This window comes from Calidris pugnax, unplaced genomic scaffold (genome assembly GCF_001431845.1).
Source record: "Calidris pugnax isolate Ruff unplaced genomic scaffold, ASM143184v1 scaffold178, whole genome shotgun sequence".
Taxonomy (NCBI): Eukaryota; Metazoa; Chordata; class Aves; order Charadriiformes; family Scolopacidae; genus Calidris; species Calidris pugnax.
In genome coordinates, this window is record NW_015090986.1 from 958,059 (window position 1) to 973,769 (window position 15,711).

Consider the following 15,711-nt stretch of genomic DNA (forward strand, 5'->3'; position numbering starts at 1 on the left):
TGTATAAAAATTTTTGGTGGCTCGCCAGCGAGAATATAAGGACTAGTTCCAGCCTGATAAATGCAGCAGCTTCAGTTTAACAGATCATCCTTTGGCTGACTTTTAGGCAAATGTGATTGATGCTACTTCTTTTCTTTCCTAAAGATGTTGAATTCTTCACCAAGAAGCTTGAAGAGGATATTTTGGTCTTTAAGGCAATGGTAGCTTGCAGAGGCCATAGCCCAGCTCCTTGACTGTTTGAAATCTGTTAAGGGCAGCAGTGCTTTACTACAAATAAGGGTGTCTTGTTTTCTGTGTTCAAAAGTCACATGAAGAATGATACACCAAATTGTGAAGAATGAATGTGACTAGCTGCTGCTGACGGATCTATCTGCTGGAATGCTACAGCTGAGGGGTGAGCAAGAGATGTTTGTTCTAGCTTCAAAGGAGAACCATGTGGATGAATTATATCATGCTTTAAAGGGACTGATTGGTCAAGGGCATAAGTTCCCATCTCAGTGGTGAAGTTTTGTCAGGATGCTTCTTCACACTAATTTCTGGAAAGATCTGGTCTGTAGTCCCAAGTTTTTGTTTGACCAAAACTGGCAATTTTTACTGAATGGCGGGCACCTCCTGTTTAGGTTTGACTGGAAATAGAAAGCTAATGAAATTTGGCAGCTTTATAATAGAAGTGTTACAATTGGGGAAATTAGACAGGTCTTTATTAAAATAGATTTAGAATCTTAGATGTGTATTATTTATTGTTATTTATAGGCCTAATGGATTGACCAGTTATCTCTGTCCTTGGAGAATCTAAAACATACAGAGCTTTTAAAAAGCTGTCATGGTTCTCCCTACAGGTAGTTGCATTTCAGGGGATAAATTCTTTGGGATAAGGACTTGATCTTCATTACATATATTTGTGGCTGTGCAAACAACAGGCAGTAATTTTATCCATCTGTTTTGTGGAGTGTTTTTGAGAGCATCTGTGAAATGCCTTATTAGTGTATGATGATTTGGTTTTATGGCTTCAGTGTTACTTATTTTACTGTGCAGGGGCTGTGTGACATAAGGAATGTCACAGACTCCCTTGCATCTTTGTGAATCCCTAGCACTGGCTACGCCCTTGGGACATGGTTGACATAAATGCAATAAAACAAAGAGCTCATTTTGGCTGGAATTTAATTTAATTGATAACATTAAATGTATGAATATTTCCCTTGACGTCTGTGGAAGTACTGTCTGCTTTTAAACTTATAAACATGCTTAATTACCTCACTAAAATAGTTACTTTACTAAGTCAATTACTTCAATAATTCTGTGTATCAGGAATACAAAGAACAGTCAAGGTGCCCTTTAAATGGATCATGTAGCACCACTACATGTGGAAAAGACAGGGGAAACTGCCAGGCTGAAAATGTAGCCAGAGACAAAACATTCCTTCAGTGATGTGTGGTAAGTGTTAGCTGAAGGCATTCAGCACCTCACAGGATCAGGCCTTGTATGATTAAATTGCTGTACAAACCCAAGGTAATAGATCCTTAAATAATAAAGTGAAAGGGGAGATAGGAAAGTTGGGTGGGAACAAAACTAGCTCAGTGTGTTAGAGAGATTATTGTTTGAGTTCCCAGTATTTAACGGCTGGGTTCGCAGTGGGGCAACTGAATTCAGCAGCAGTGTTGTTCTGGCCAGTTATTCGGTGGGAATGTCGACCTGAGCAACAACACCGTGGTATGTACAACTCAGGTCAGACACGTCTCTGATTTCTGACCACTTTTTCTCTTGGGTGGTGTTTATTTTCTTCCCAGAAAATATGGCAATATTTGGGTTTATTCAATCTTGTGGTAGTCTTGTACTGCTTATTCTAATGCCTCTTGTTGAACCTGACCCACATGTTATCCCTTCATGTAAATAACGAGCTCATTTAGACCTAAGCCCTAAACCCTCTGCTTAAGGCTGAGTGAGCTGGACTGAAGGAAAACACTATGTCCTCACATGGAATAGAGCACAGAACAAAAGTTCTTTGACCTTTAAGCAATGCTTGCCTGTGATCTAAGCAGTACTGCATAGCATTGTCTCTGTTTGGAGGGTGCAAGCACAACTTGTCTCCAGTTTCTTACTTTCCAGGGTCAAGTGAGGAGCAGCAGCATGTGTCAGTGAGCAGAGGGCTGGTGGGATGCGTGGAGCTCTCTCCTGCTCTGAAACATCGTGCCTTACATGTCAGCAGTGATACCATTCACCTTTTTGTAATGTTTTTCTAAGACACGGGGTCATAAGATGGCAGAAAGTGAGAATCTTCATTTCATTCCTGTAGGTTGTTGCTCACATCTCGGTTTAACAGGGCTGGATATTAACTGTTAGAGTAGCCTTTACACGTGGATAGCCATGGACAAGCCACTCTCTCTGGGACTTCAGAGAAAAATGAGAAAACAGGGGATTTGACTGGAACGATCTACAGAAAATTATTTGTTCCCTGTCAGAAATACAATCTTTGTAGAGAGGATGGATGATAGGTATTGCAGTTTGTGTACTTTCAGTGAGAGAGACTTTTTTCTCCACAGAAATGTAGGAATAACCTCTCTCATAAGTAGGACTCTTTTATAGTAGATATAAAAAAATCCCCACATTACAGCTATTTTGCAGGTAAAGTTTCTTCCCTGTTATAAACTGTAACTTTTATCAGACCATAAGTAATATACCTTGGAGATACCAGGCCAAAGCAGTATTATTTCTACTTCCATGGTGATGCCTGGAATCCCCAAACATAATTTAAGGCCTTTTGGTCTAGACATAATACATGCAGACAATAGAAAGATGATTTCTCTCTCTACATAATTATCTTTTTACCATCTTCCTAGCAACAACATTCCACCAGAAGGCAACCAGATTCCTGTGCTTGTTCTGCCTGTATCTGCATGTTAAATGGTGTGAGAAACTGCCAGGTGGTGACTTGCTTAAAAATCATGATAAATACAATTCAACTAATACGCATCTATTACATTAATGCTATTCAGATATCTTAGGAACTAATAATATTAACTCCCAGATTATTCTGAGTCATCTGATTCTTGTGTATTTTATTCTAAAGCTAAAACTATTCTTTCAATTCTTTATGAAAAGGCGATACACACATGGTTTCTAACACTCCCTAAGTAAGCAAGCATATTTAGGATATTTTAAATAATCACAAGAATCTGAATTATTTAATCCTAAAGACTGAGATAAATATAAATGCTCAATATCTAGATTCTCAGTGTAGCTGTAGATGTTACCAAAATCATGTTCTCCTGAATTTCTTAAGTATGATATTTTGGAATGTTTACCACTGAACACTTGTGAGGTTGCACAGAGCTTTGAAAACAATGGACTGTTGGCTTGATGAAACATACTGCCATTAACTTGTGCTAGCAACTCACATCCATGCTTAGTCATACCAAATTGAGTCATGACTGAGAGATTTTGAGATAATTACGCTCACCATGGAAGAAAAAATTCTCTTAATGTGGATGACAGAAGCCTCCAAATGACGCGGGCTAATATGTAAATATAAGACAGAAATATAAAGAGCCCTGTGGATTATATGGGAGTTTAAATGTAATAGCCGCTGAATGACAATTCAGTTGAAAGATTTTGGGCAAATAGCATGAGAATAGATGGTATTGATGTGAAGTGTATGGCACATTAAAATGCATGCATGTGCAGATTGTGGTCAGATTCTTAGTTCAAGAGCAAATTTGATACATGAATCTCTTTCACTGTTGACAATAAAAAAGAAGTAGGGAAAGCTAGGCATAAAACAGGTGTCACTTTTGTTTTGTTCTCAGATTAAGATTGCAGATCTTGGTGTCATTTGTCATCACCCCAATGACTTCAGATGAATTCTGGCAGCTCACAAGACTGAAAGTGGCCTTGGTGGTTTCCTTTAGTATTGTCTATGGATGAATCAACTTCTGAATACTAATTTTCCATAGGGAAATCAATTTCATCTCTCAACCATTAATTTCCTCAAATACATATAAGATACACCTTGAACATATTAGTCCATCTGCATGGAAGCAGGTATCTGCTGGAAAAAAACCAATGAACACATGAAGAAATCTTGTGTGCTGAATTAGACTCCTTAAAAATGCAAACCACCAGGGTTCTTGCTATTTGGAGTGTCTTTCCTTTTAAGATCACAACAATCTTCTAATTTTATTTGATAAAATAACATACATTGAAACATTGTATTTGAAGTCATACAGGCCATTAAATAAAGTGAAAACCTCAATTAACAGTCAGATTCTTTATACTTGAAACCTGAATTTGGACATGGTATTTGGAAGTGCTGGGATTTGCCTCCAGTATAAACATGTGAGAAGCCTGATGTCTGACATTTACTGTTTCATGCTTCTAAACCTTTAAAAAACATGGTCAGATAGCGACTTTGGTGGTGAGGGAGAAAGATGAAGACCTTTCACTATTTTCAATTATTTTTTTTCCTGTTAAAAGTACTTTGTTCAGTGAGGGACCAGAGTCTTGTTTCATTGCAAAGGAAAGGTAAGTCCCAGCCAAAATGTGCCAAGGTCACGTCTGCTGGGTGAGCACGCAAAACAAACAGTGGTGCTTTGGTTTTACAATCTCAACCCACCTCTCAGCCTCAAATATTCTTCGGTTTGCATTCCATCTCCAAACCTTCTCATTGCTGCCATGCCGGGCCAACCTCTGCTTTCCTTGAAATTGCAACAGCCTGTTGTCATGCTGCCTGCCTTCAGGAGGAAAGCTGCTTGCTCTGCAAAATGACCATCTGTAGGAATGTTTGGGACCTAGCTTACGTGTTTTCTTCAGTCTGACTGCCAAGGCGGCCCTGGCCACTGAGGGTGGCTGTCATGCCACTGGGGACTGTGGAGACACCCCAGACAAGCATCGGGGAGGCGGGGGCCATGTCCTGCCTCAGCCCAGCAAAATTCCTCTGGGCTGAGGAGGACCCTCATGGGGCCTGACACACATGTCAATCCTGGTTTTCCACCAAGGGAACTGCCCTGTATGGGAGCAGAGAGATGGGACGTGGAGTGATGTTTACAGAAAGCAGCCAGCTGAGAAGTTGGGAACGTGCTGTGAAAGAGGGGAGAAAAGTGTCTGGCATCTTGGTAACCAAGGTGTCCTTTCAGTAGAGAAGAATAGCAAATACCAGAGGCAGGTGGCAGGCCAGAAGAGGCTTTCCTAGAGACTTTTGTCAATATTTCTGGGGTTTGGCTATCCTAGAAACGATGGCCAAACCCCAGAGCTCATCCCTCCAGATCCTAAGCGACACGTTTTCTATATGGGCAGTGGTGGCCACCAGGTTCCCTGGTAACATGGCTAGGTGGAACAGGGACTGACTCGTACCTTTGGAAAGATAGTTATTTAGGTCTGAAATAATCACTCCAAGGCCCATTTTCTTTCCAACCCCAGATCCTGATTTATGTCCCAAAAGTACAATCTGCCAAGCATGGTACTGCCGAGTCTAGAACAATTCGGATGCCTGAATCACTGTATTTAAAGCTGGTCTGTGTGTTTCTGTGCTGTTCTGGAGTCTGGAGTACAGCTAACCCTGAACATGCAGCTGGGCGAGGTGGAGAGGAGTCACACTGTCACTTACGGCTAAAGTGTCTGCTATTTTTGCAGGATGCCTTTATGTGTGCAACATTAAAAGCCCTAAGTGACACCTCTCTGAATCCCTGAGGCTAAAGTTTGATTGGCTAACTTGCAGGTTTTCTTTACAGAGAAACATGTTTTCCATTTTTATAACTGCCTAGAAGTTGTTTTAAAATTAACTTGCGCAGATGCATCTTTTAATATATTTTCTTTTCCATTATGACAGTTCTGGTGAGGTGGAGGGTTATAAGGCATGACAAATCCCTACTATTTGCAAATTCCAGAAAAAGCAAAAGGCACTTTGTGACTGTTTAACAGACTTGGCAAGTACCTAGGGGCAAATATCAGCAATGTGCTCAGAAATAAATATGTCCAACATTTCCCGAAAAGCTTTTTGGTTTTCTCAAATGAAAGGTGTCTTTTAGACACAAAGAAACAAAGGCCACAGTATGGTTTAGGGAGGTGGAGTTCTGGATACAGCAAGTGAAACACAACGAAGTCCACGAAGTTTATCAGCTACTCTGACTCATTAAAAAAAATTCCTGCAAGATTTTATTTAAACAATTCACGCCATTTGACTAATCCAGCACTCCTTTTTTTTCTGTTTTATCTGAAGAAAGAAAGGTCTTCAGGACAGATTTACTGAACAAATTGTCAGAAAAGACCCTCTGAGAGAAATGGTTTGCCAAAATGTTTCAAATTCAGGCAATACGTGCTAACTCTGGCATACTGTTCATGGAAAGAGCCTGGGCTTTCTTGCTTTATACATGTAATAAATGCATTTTTTCCAGAGAAAAAATAAAAGTATATACAGAAGCAATTTATTTCCTAAGGAACAGTTCTATTCTGAAATTGCAAATCTTTTTGAGAAATTTGATAACTTTAAAACAGTGGAAAAGATCCTTTCCTCAGAAATGAGAGGGGTCTGAAAAAACTTCCATATAAAAATATTTCAGCTGATTTGGTAGATAAATATTTCTGCCATTCAGAGGAGGTCTACAGCTTTTGTAGCCTCACTGAAAACAGAGACAAACAAAAGAGATATAACTCATTGAACTTCAGCTGTCTGGGGTAATGTCCCATCTCCTGACAAGCTTATTTAGTTTTAGGAAGGCTTCTCTTTCCAGGATCGCTTTATGATGTTCCATCTCAGGTTCTCAGATAGGGTTCCTGATTAAGTAAAAGAATACTTTTTTTTAGGCACTTAATGATCCTATTTTCAAAGTGCTGAAATAGTTTTCAACCTGAGGTAATTACTCCCTGCAAAAAACTATTGTAAGGTGAGCTCTGATGAAAAAATTTCCAAATCCACTGGACATGGTTGTTTAATCGGTCAGGCCTTGGAGGCTTGAGAACTCAGGGAAAAGCTAAAATAAGGATTAGCCATAATATGCATCATCTACTTGTCCCTCTACCTGTATTAAATTTTCATAATTCTTTTAATTGCTTAGATATTGGTGAACAGTAAGGACCTTTCTAAAAAAGAACACATGAAACAGGATAAATACAAGGATAGCAGTTTGTTGACATTTTAAGTTGCTTGTCTGTTTCTCCTCTATTTCACTAAAAATTAATTTAAGGAGAATATCTCCAAGCTGTACTGCTAAGTTTCAAGAACTTTCAAGCTGGCTTACTTGATGCAAAAAATAATTCTACCTGTTTGTTCTGTCTGGTTGTTTTATGAGTGCTTTGCCCTCTGGACTTGCTTTGTTTTTACTAGTTTCTGAGATTTATTTAGAGACTGATTTTTTGTGTTTCTGACTCATAAAAAATTGAAGAAACAACAAACTAGTTTTAAAAGAGATTGTAAGAATTTTGTGAACATGAAGAATAAAGACTATTCTGTGAACTTGATTGTGAAACTGATTGGAGGAGTTCTCCATTCTGTTTTGGTTGGCCTGAGAAAATAGTGAGCTATGCACTAGAGATGATCTAAAGATTGAGATTAATCTCTATTTGTCTGATTGGAAAATGCATTTGTTTCTCTTTACATCCTGTTTAGGGTAAAAAATGTAACTTTGCTTTGCAAGAATTGTCCTCACTGTTATTATTAATAAAGGGCATTGCTCTGTTTCCCAGCAGTAGATGCTGTTGGACCAAGGCCTAGATCCACAAAAGGCCTTAGACGCTGATGTGGGATTTAGGTGACTAAACCCAACAGTTAGATCCTCAAAATCACTATTCAGCTGTTGCCTAATCTTTTAGGTGCCTAAAATCCAAAGAAGCCAAAGGTACATTAAACTTCCCAATACCTATGTCTCTGTTTACTTGGAAGTGTTTTGTCTCCTTTCTGGTCATGCAGGCATTTTCAGAGCACATTTGCAGCTTTCAACTTCACAAAATGCAGCAGCTTCTGCATTTTGTGGTAAAGTGCTCTTTATGCAGTAATTCAGAGGTTACATGCTAGTGAATAGAGTGGAAGAGGACCAGGTTCAATCCATCCTCTTCTAGCTGCACAAGAGGCCTCCTCTTCTTAAGACGGTTAAATTTCTTTTACTAAGTATTTCTTCTTCTCCAGGCTGAACAGCCCCAAGTGTCTCAGCCTGTCTTCATAAGTGCTCCAGCCCTCTGATCATCTTTTTGGCCCTCTTCTGAACCAGGTCCATGCCCTTCCTGTGCAGAGGGCTCCTGAGCTGTACTCAGTACTCCAGGTGGGGTGTCACCAGAGCAGAGTAGAGGGTCAGAATTACCTCCCTTAATCTGCTGGCCATGCTTCTTTTGATGCAACCCAGGATTTTGTTGGCTTTCTGGGCTACCAGCACACATTGCCGGCTCATGTTGACCTTCCCATCAACCAATACCCCCAAGTCCTTCTCCTCAGGGCTGCTCTCAATCCATTCTCCAGCCAGTCTGTATTTGTGCTTGGGATTGCCCCAACCCACATGGAGGACCTTGTACTTGGCCTTGCTGAACTTTATGAGGTTTCCACGGCTCACTTCTTGAGCCTGTCCATGCTGGAACATCCCTTCCCTCCAACACATCAATTGAACCACACAGCCTGGGTGTTGTCGGCAGTCTTGCTGAGGGTACATTCAATCCCACTGTCCATGTATCCAACAAAGATGTTAAACAGCACAAGTCCCAGTACTGGCCCCAGAGCAATATCCCTTGTCACTGCTCGCCACTTGAACATCAAGCCATTGACAGCAATTCTTTGAGTGTGGCCAACCAACCAGTTCCTTATACACTGAGTGGTCCATCCGCCAATTCCATGTCCCTCCAGTACCTTTTATTTAGTTGTCATTATCTGTCTTCAAGTTTTAGTTTTTAACCTGTTCCCATTTTTTTGTTGAGACTAAATATTAAACTAGATATGAGACTTGATTTAGTCTCATATCTGAAACTCTACCTTCAAAACAGGATGTGTTTATGAAGTGGTATTTGTTAATATGGGTGTTGAATGCTGTTCTAGTTGCATTTGTTCCACTTTTTAAATGGACTTTCATCCTCAGCCCAGCGCTTTTTAGTATTTTAGTTTTATAGTAAGTATTTTGACAGTATTATTTAAACTATTGTCTATTTTATATCCATTATCCCATGAAAAGATTTTCTCCTCCAATGACAACTGTGAGTCTTTAGCTATTTTTTCAGTGCCCTTTTCTCCTCTCTTTCCTCTCAGCCATCTCCTGACCCCGGCCTTGCAGAAATGATTGCGTAGTGTGTGACTCTGAACCTACAGCCAAAATGCTCATGCCAGTTTAGCTATTAGGGGAAATCTAACTGGTTGACAGCCTCTAGCTGCTGGGTTAGTTAATGTGAGATCTTCCACTTCTGTGAACAAAAGTCTTGTTGTGGCAAAATGACGGGTGTAGATATAGTAGTATAACAGTCTGCTTTGTCCTTATTCCATGAGATAATGGCAGAGGACATTGACTTCTCCTGAATTATAAATAGTTGTGCCAAAATACTGAAAAAAAGCAAGAAGAAGCTGTGAGGTCTTTTGTACTTCTTTTGGGTGTTGTAGTCATGGATGCTTTTCCTTTTAAAAGTATCAGCTATATTAAACTGACCTCCTGTTTTCCCTAAAAGACTCTTTGGAAGCCCCATGTGCATGTTATGAGGTTTCTCAGACTTCCATTGAAATGCAAAATGGATTAGATATTTCTCCCAGGTGTCTCTCAGTGTTTGAGTTAAGTAGGTGTTAATAAAAATAAGTCAAACCATTAAACAGACCAAATAATAAAACACCTCCCTGCTCTATTAATTAGGTTTTACTTATATGGCACTGTGAGGATAATCCCACCTGTTCTCTAGGCATCTATAGTCTTCAAGGAAAAATTCAGTAAATTTCCTCATGTAAATAACAGGCAGAACTGCTTTGTCCTTTTTTTCTTAGTTTTTAAAATGAGATGTATTTTTATGAAGTTTCTACTTTGTATATTGTCTTTAAAGCAGATTTTGAGTGGTGAGTCCAGATGTAACTATACCAATAAATAATTTTTTCTTCTAGAAGTGGCAACTTAACCTTCTACCTTTTGCCATCAATGAATTGCTAGTAGATGACTTTTCACACAGCCATGTGGCCAAGTACCAGTTTATTTTCACAGTGAGTCTTCGAGAGTTCCTTGATGTATTGTTAACTACATTCTGCAAACCCTGCTTTACTACCCATAAGACCAGAAGGCTTTTTGTGCTAAGTTTCCAGGAAGCTGGAGCCAGGGAGCTTTTCGTAGAAACCCTTTACTTTGCATTTTGCTTTGTCTAGAACTACATCAAAGCCAAGATTTTCTCTATTTGCAACATATTGCAAAGTATCTTTGTCCCATCACTAACTATGGATTCATAGTTACAGAAACTGAATCCTCCGACTATCACTGTAACACATCTTTGTCATTTGAAACCACTGTTGCCAGCAACACAGAATATTCCTTCAAATAGTGTTAATATTTCCTAACTGAAACACTGTAGTGCTCCCAGATAGTACAGTTTGCAGAGCTCATTGGAAAACAATAATATGGACACCAAGGCAAAGCATAACATTCACTTATTATTGAAAAGCATCCTTTTAATGCAGAAATAATAAAATGAAATATTTATGTAATCTTGCTGTTATTTAAAATGAAATAAATCCTCCACTTTTTTCTTCCCTCTTGTGATTACAAAAGTGCCCAAAAGGTCAGTTTGTATCATATAAACTGACTGTGCTGGAAAAGACTGCTTTATTTGGGATGTGAATATATTATTCTGAAGAGTTTGTTAAATTGGCTTGTATGTATATATTTCTTTGCATCGCTTCAACTAATCACTCTTATTCAGAGCCCATACTTTTAAATTATTCTCAGTTAGTAGATTCAGTATCTTTTTTCAATAGTGACTATGTTAGCTATTCTGCTTCACTCTTCAGAGTTAATGATTTTTCATCAAATATTTTTGGTGCATTTGACATTCATGGGAACCAGAGGGCTGAATACACTGCATACAGCCTTGCTGGTGTGACTAGCATTTCCTTCACTTGGATAAACCATCTCATCTTAGTTGCAGGCAAAAGCAGTGCTAGTCCTTATTTGTGCAGTTTGGGAAAAGGTATAGAAAAGATTTGTCTTTCTGGATTTGTCAGTGCACATCATGCACCTTATGCTCCTCATACATGCCATGACAGGTTGTTTTGACTTTGTCAGCTGAGGATGTGAATGTGACCTGTGTGATCATCAGCAAGGTGCCAATCCACTTTAAGTTCCCTTGCACAGCCCAGTACAACAAAAGAAAGCCCTACTAGTTTCTGCTCCTGAATTAGGCAAATTCATAAAATAGTGGCTAATCGTGTCATTAGGTGATTTCTCAGTGTCGAGCTGTCCATTGTTTTAACAGAGTAACAGTCCTGGAAGGAGCAGGAGCAAAAAGTAAATCCAGTTGGTGGCCAGTCACAAGTGGTGTCCCCCAGGGCTTGGTACTGGGACCTGTTGTCTTTAACATCTTTATCAATGATCTGGACGAGGGAATCGAGTGCACCCTCAGTAAATTTGCAGATGACACCAAGCTGGGTGGCAGTGTCGACCTGCTGGAGGGTAGAGAAGCTTTGCAGGGGGATCTGGACAGGCTGGATCAATTGGCTGAGACCAACGGGATGAGTTTCTATAAGGCCAAGTGCCAGGTCCTGCACTTGGGTCACAACAACCCCAGGCAGCACTACAGGCTTGGGGAAGAATGGCTGGAGAGCTGCCTGGCAGAAAAGGACCTGGGGCTGTTGGTTGACTGTCGGCTGAACATGAGCCAGCAGTGTGCCCAGGTGGCCAAGAAGGCCAAAAGCATCCTGGCCTGGATCGGGAACAGCATGGTGAGTAGGACCCGAGAGGTGATCGTCCCCCTGTACTCGGCACTGGTGAGGCCTCACCTCGAGTACTGTGTCCAGTTTTGGGCCCCTTACCACAAAAAAGACATTGAGGTGCTGGAACAGGTCCAGAGAAGGGCAATGAAGCTGGTGAGGGGTCTGGAGTGTAAGTCTTATGAGGAGAGGCTGAGGGAGCTGGGGTTATTCAGTCTAGAGAAGAGGAGGTTGAGGGGACCTTACCGCTCTCTACAACTACCTGAAAGGAGGGTGTAGAGAGGTGGGGGTCAGTCTCTTCTCCCAAGTCACAGGCGATAGGACAAGAGGAAATGACCTCAAGTTGCGCCAGGGGAGGTTCAGGCTGGTTATTAGGAAAAATTTCTTCACTGACAGGGCTATCAAGTGTTGAAATAGGCCGCCCAGGGAAGTGTTCGAGGAACCATCCCTGGAGATATTCAAAAGACGAGTTGACATGGTGCTCAGGAATATGGTTTAGAGTTAGGAGTTTTTTTCTGGGTTTGTTTGGGTTTTTGGGTTTTTTTTTGGTTTTTTGGGTTTTGGGGTTTTTTTGTGTGTTTGGTTTTTTTTTTTGTTGGTGTTTTTTTTTGTCAGAGTTAGGTTGATGGTTGGACTAGATGATCTTAAAGGTCCCTTCCAACCTAGGTGATTCTGTGATTCTGTGAAATAAAGCATCAGGTAATTTGTGGCACCTTTGTCAGAGTTGCCTATCCCATACATAACCTCTATGTCAGTAGGCTGTATAAAAACCTTCGAAGTGCTCTGAAATCGTTCACATTAGCATGGCAGCTGAGGTTTGAGGGAATAGTGTTGATGAGGTGTGTTAGTGTTTCTGTGCATTTCCCGCATGCTTTTCTTGGATCTCCAGGGGAAGAGTCTGGAGAGGAAGATATTTTTTTCTCCTCCTCAAAGCTGAGAACTGCTGGTGGATTTAATGGTAGCTGAGTTAATTTTTCTTATGTGCAAAAGCATCAGGTTGCAAATGTTCCCATTGGGAACTCTTCCTTCTTCTGGACTAATGCCCACTTTTGAATCCTGTTTCTGCAAATGAATTCTACTTGGCTTGTCATCCCCAACATAAGTGCTCTCAGTTCGGTAAAATAAATAATAAATTTTGTGCAGGGAACTAACAGATTCCACAGAGGTCAGAGCCTTTTCTTTTTAACTACTACAAAAAACATCCAGTCATCTAAATAACCTATGGGAGACTTTCAGGGAAAGGGAGTAATATCCCATTTTTCTTGATGTATCAGGTATTTTTGCTGCAACTGTGAAGTTCATGGCTATGTTGTGTGGGAGGACACCGCAGGGAAGAACCATGAGGCCTAGTTCCCTAGCTATGATAGGGAAAGGCAGAAACCAGCATGTAATCAAACTCTGCCTGGAAAGTAATTATATTTTTTTCCTGATTCTTTCTTCTGAAAGGCTTCTCCAAAAGCTCTTTTAAAGATGAATGTTTAGATTTGGTCACTTGCTACTGGTTCTTACCAGCTATTTCTCTGGGGATGTCATGGTATAAATACTGCAAAAATTGTCTTTCGGTTTAAATACTTTTCTCTACCACTAATGTCTATCTGTGTGTTTGAAGAGAGCAATACTGTCTCCTTTCAGACTTTGCAAAACAAGACTCCTTCTTTTTCCCATGTTTCCTTTTGGATCGTCTTCACTGAAGTTCTTCTGGATTCAATTCACCTGTATCAGACATGAGGGCTGAGAATGACACACAGTATTTCAGATTAATTTTCTGTTGTGTCTTGACATGAGATATGACTAGCTCTTTCTTCAAAGGCTCTTGTGTGAAATTGCTTGGGATAGCCCCTTGTATCAGGGAGGCATGTTCCTTTTTCTGCAGTTGTTGCTACCATGTGATTATAAAAAAATCCCTGACAATGTGTAAGGTGTTGTAAAGGCTAGATCTGTAGTGTAAGACATTTAAAATGTAGTGACACCGAAAGTCAAGATGAATGTTAAACTCAGCTTGCACCTCACTTTAATAAATATATTTAGAAGCTGAATTTTTTTTTAGGATCACAGGAATTTCCTCTTTATCACGTTCCAAACAATTTAAATTAGTTTAGCTGAATAGAGACATAACACTGCACAGAACATAGGTACCATTAACAAAGAAGAAGAAAAAGAGAGAATTAGACTAACCAGGAGTCAACTATCAGTGAAACTGGATACATGAGTTACTAAAACTTTGGTCTTCTGTAGTAAAGCATAAAGAGCTTAAAGCTTGTATTGTAGTAATACATGTAGGTAAGTGCATACCATGCAGCTGTGCTTTTTTTCAGTTTTCAGAGCACAGGTAAATTTTGCAGAGAGAGAAGTGTTTCTCTCAAGAGCATTTGAGCATTCCAGGCAGCATGAAAGAAAGCATGGAGAAAGGTCAGTGGGTAAATTTCTGCAAAATTAGAAAGTGGCACTTATATAAGCTTATTATGAAAAAATCCCACCAAACAACATACTGGGATTCCTGCAGTATTTTTTTAAACTTCAGAATTTCAAACATTTTATGCGCGTTGAAGTAAAATATGATCCAGTGATAAAATACAATAGTGAATTGCTGTGTTTTTCAGCCTGCTTTTGATGTTTTCTTTACCTTTGCACCTAATTGGCTACTGAGATTTAGAACCACACATTGCCACCCACCTTCTAGGCTGGTATTGACTAAAACTAAAGAAAGAGATCTTTGGTTGAGAGACCAAATTATTTCTTTTACTGGCTCATCCCCAGTGAGGTGCCTGTGAAAGATTCCAGCTAAGTTCTAGGCACAGAGTCCATGAGCTGGTATAGACATGACAATCTCTAGTTCATAAAGATGGAATGAATGCGTATTACTGGATGAAAAGAACATTTTTTGTGGTCATTCAGAATGCCACTGAATATCAGAAATCTAGACTTTCGGGCATCTGAATGAAGTTCAATGTCTTTGCATATCTCAAGGTCCAATGAAAAAACAGACATCTTGTCTCAGTTTTCTGACTTCCTTCTGAAATACTAGTGAACTTAGTTCTGAATCCCACCATCTCACTGACAGCAAAAATCTCAGTAAATTCAGTGATAAATTGGTCTTTACACATTTTTGTCTGCATTATGCTGGAATGCTTTAAGTGTTGCCTACAGCTGGATTGTGGACTTGATATTTCACTTCTTTCTGTAGTCTGCTGCAAAAGAAAATAGACACCACAAAAAATTCAGAGGTTTATCTGTCATTCAGAAGAGTCATTTTTTTTTTGTCGTTTTGTGTACTAAATGCATCAGCTTCCCTGGTAGTAAAGCAGGTTGGGGATTAAACTGGTTCTAGAGCAATCAGTCTCCCCTTTCTTTTCTCTGTGATGGAGATGAACCTGGAAGGCCACCACATGAGAATGAAGGTCCACAAGGGCAAGGTCCATTTCCCTGTCCTCTTGCCTTTGGTTGGTTACCAAAATCAGTACATGAGGTAACAAGCCTTTGAGTCCAGCCCCATTCCTAACTGTCAGTTCTGCCACAACTTAAGAGCTGCTATAAATCAAGAACTTCGGCCTCTGCACAGTAATGAGTGTATGTTGGATACGAATAATTGTGAGGATACGGCTGTTCAGCACAGTTCCACAAATGGTGTTTTCAATTTGGGTTGAGCTCAATCAATCCCCAAAATGTCGTCTTCAGAGCATTATACAAGAACTTCCATGGAGGATGAAAGTATGGCTTCCTTGTATAGTTTTCTCTCTAAATTGGAGAGATATGGATTTGATGGATGGACTGTTTGGTGGATGAAGAGTTGATTGGATGGTCACATTCAAAGGACAGTAGTCAATGGTTCAATGCTCAGATGGAGATCTGTGACA

At 40.0% G+C, this 15,711-nt stretch overlaps 1 long non-coding RNA gene across 5 annotated transcripts in view; it reads left to right on the forward strand.

The window, feature by feature from the left end:
- Nucleotides 1-1,587: 1,587 nt before the first annotated feature.
- LOC106894914 overlaps nucleotides 1,588-15,711 on the forward strand; it is a 131,884-nt gene continuing 117,760 nt past the window's right edge. For all 5 annotated transcript variants that reach the window (XR_001413338.1, XR_001413340.1, XR_001413339.1 and 2 more), the window contains exon 1: nucleotides 1,588-1,710. This is a non-coding gene — a long non-coding RNA (uncharacterized LOC106894914). The remainder of the gene's footprint in view (nucleotides 1,711-15,711) is intronic.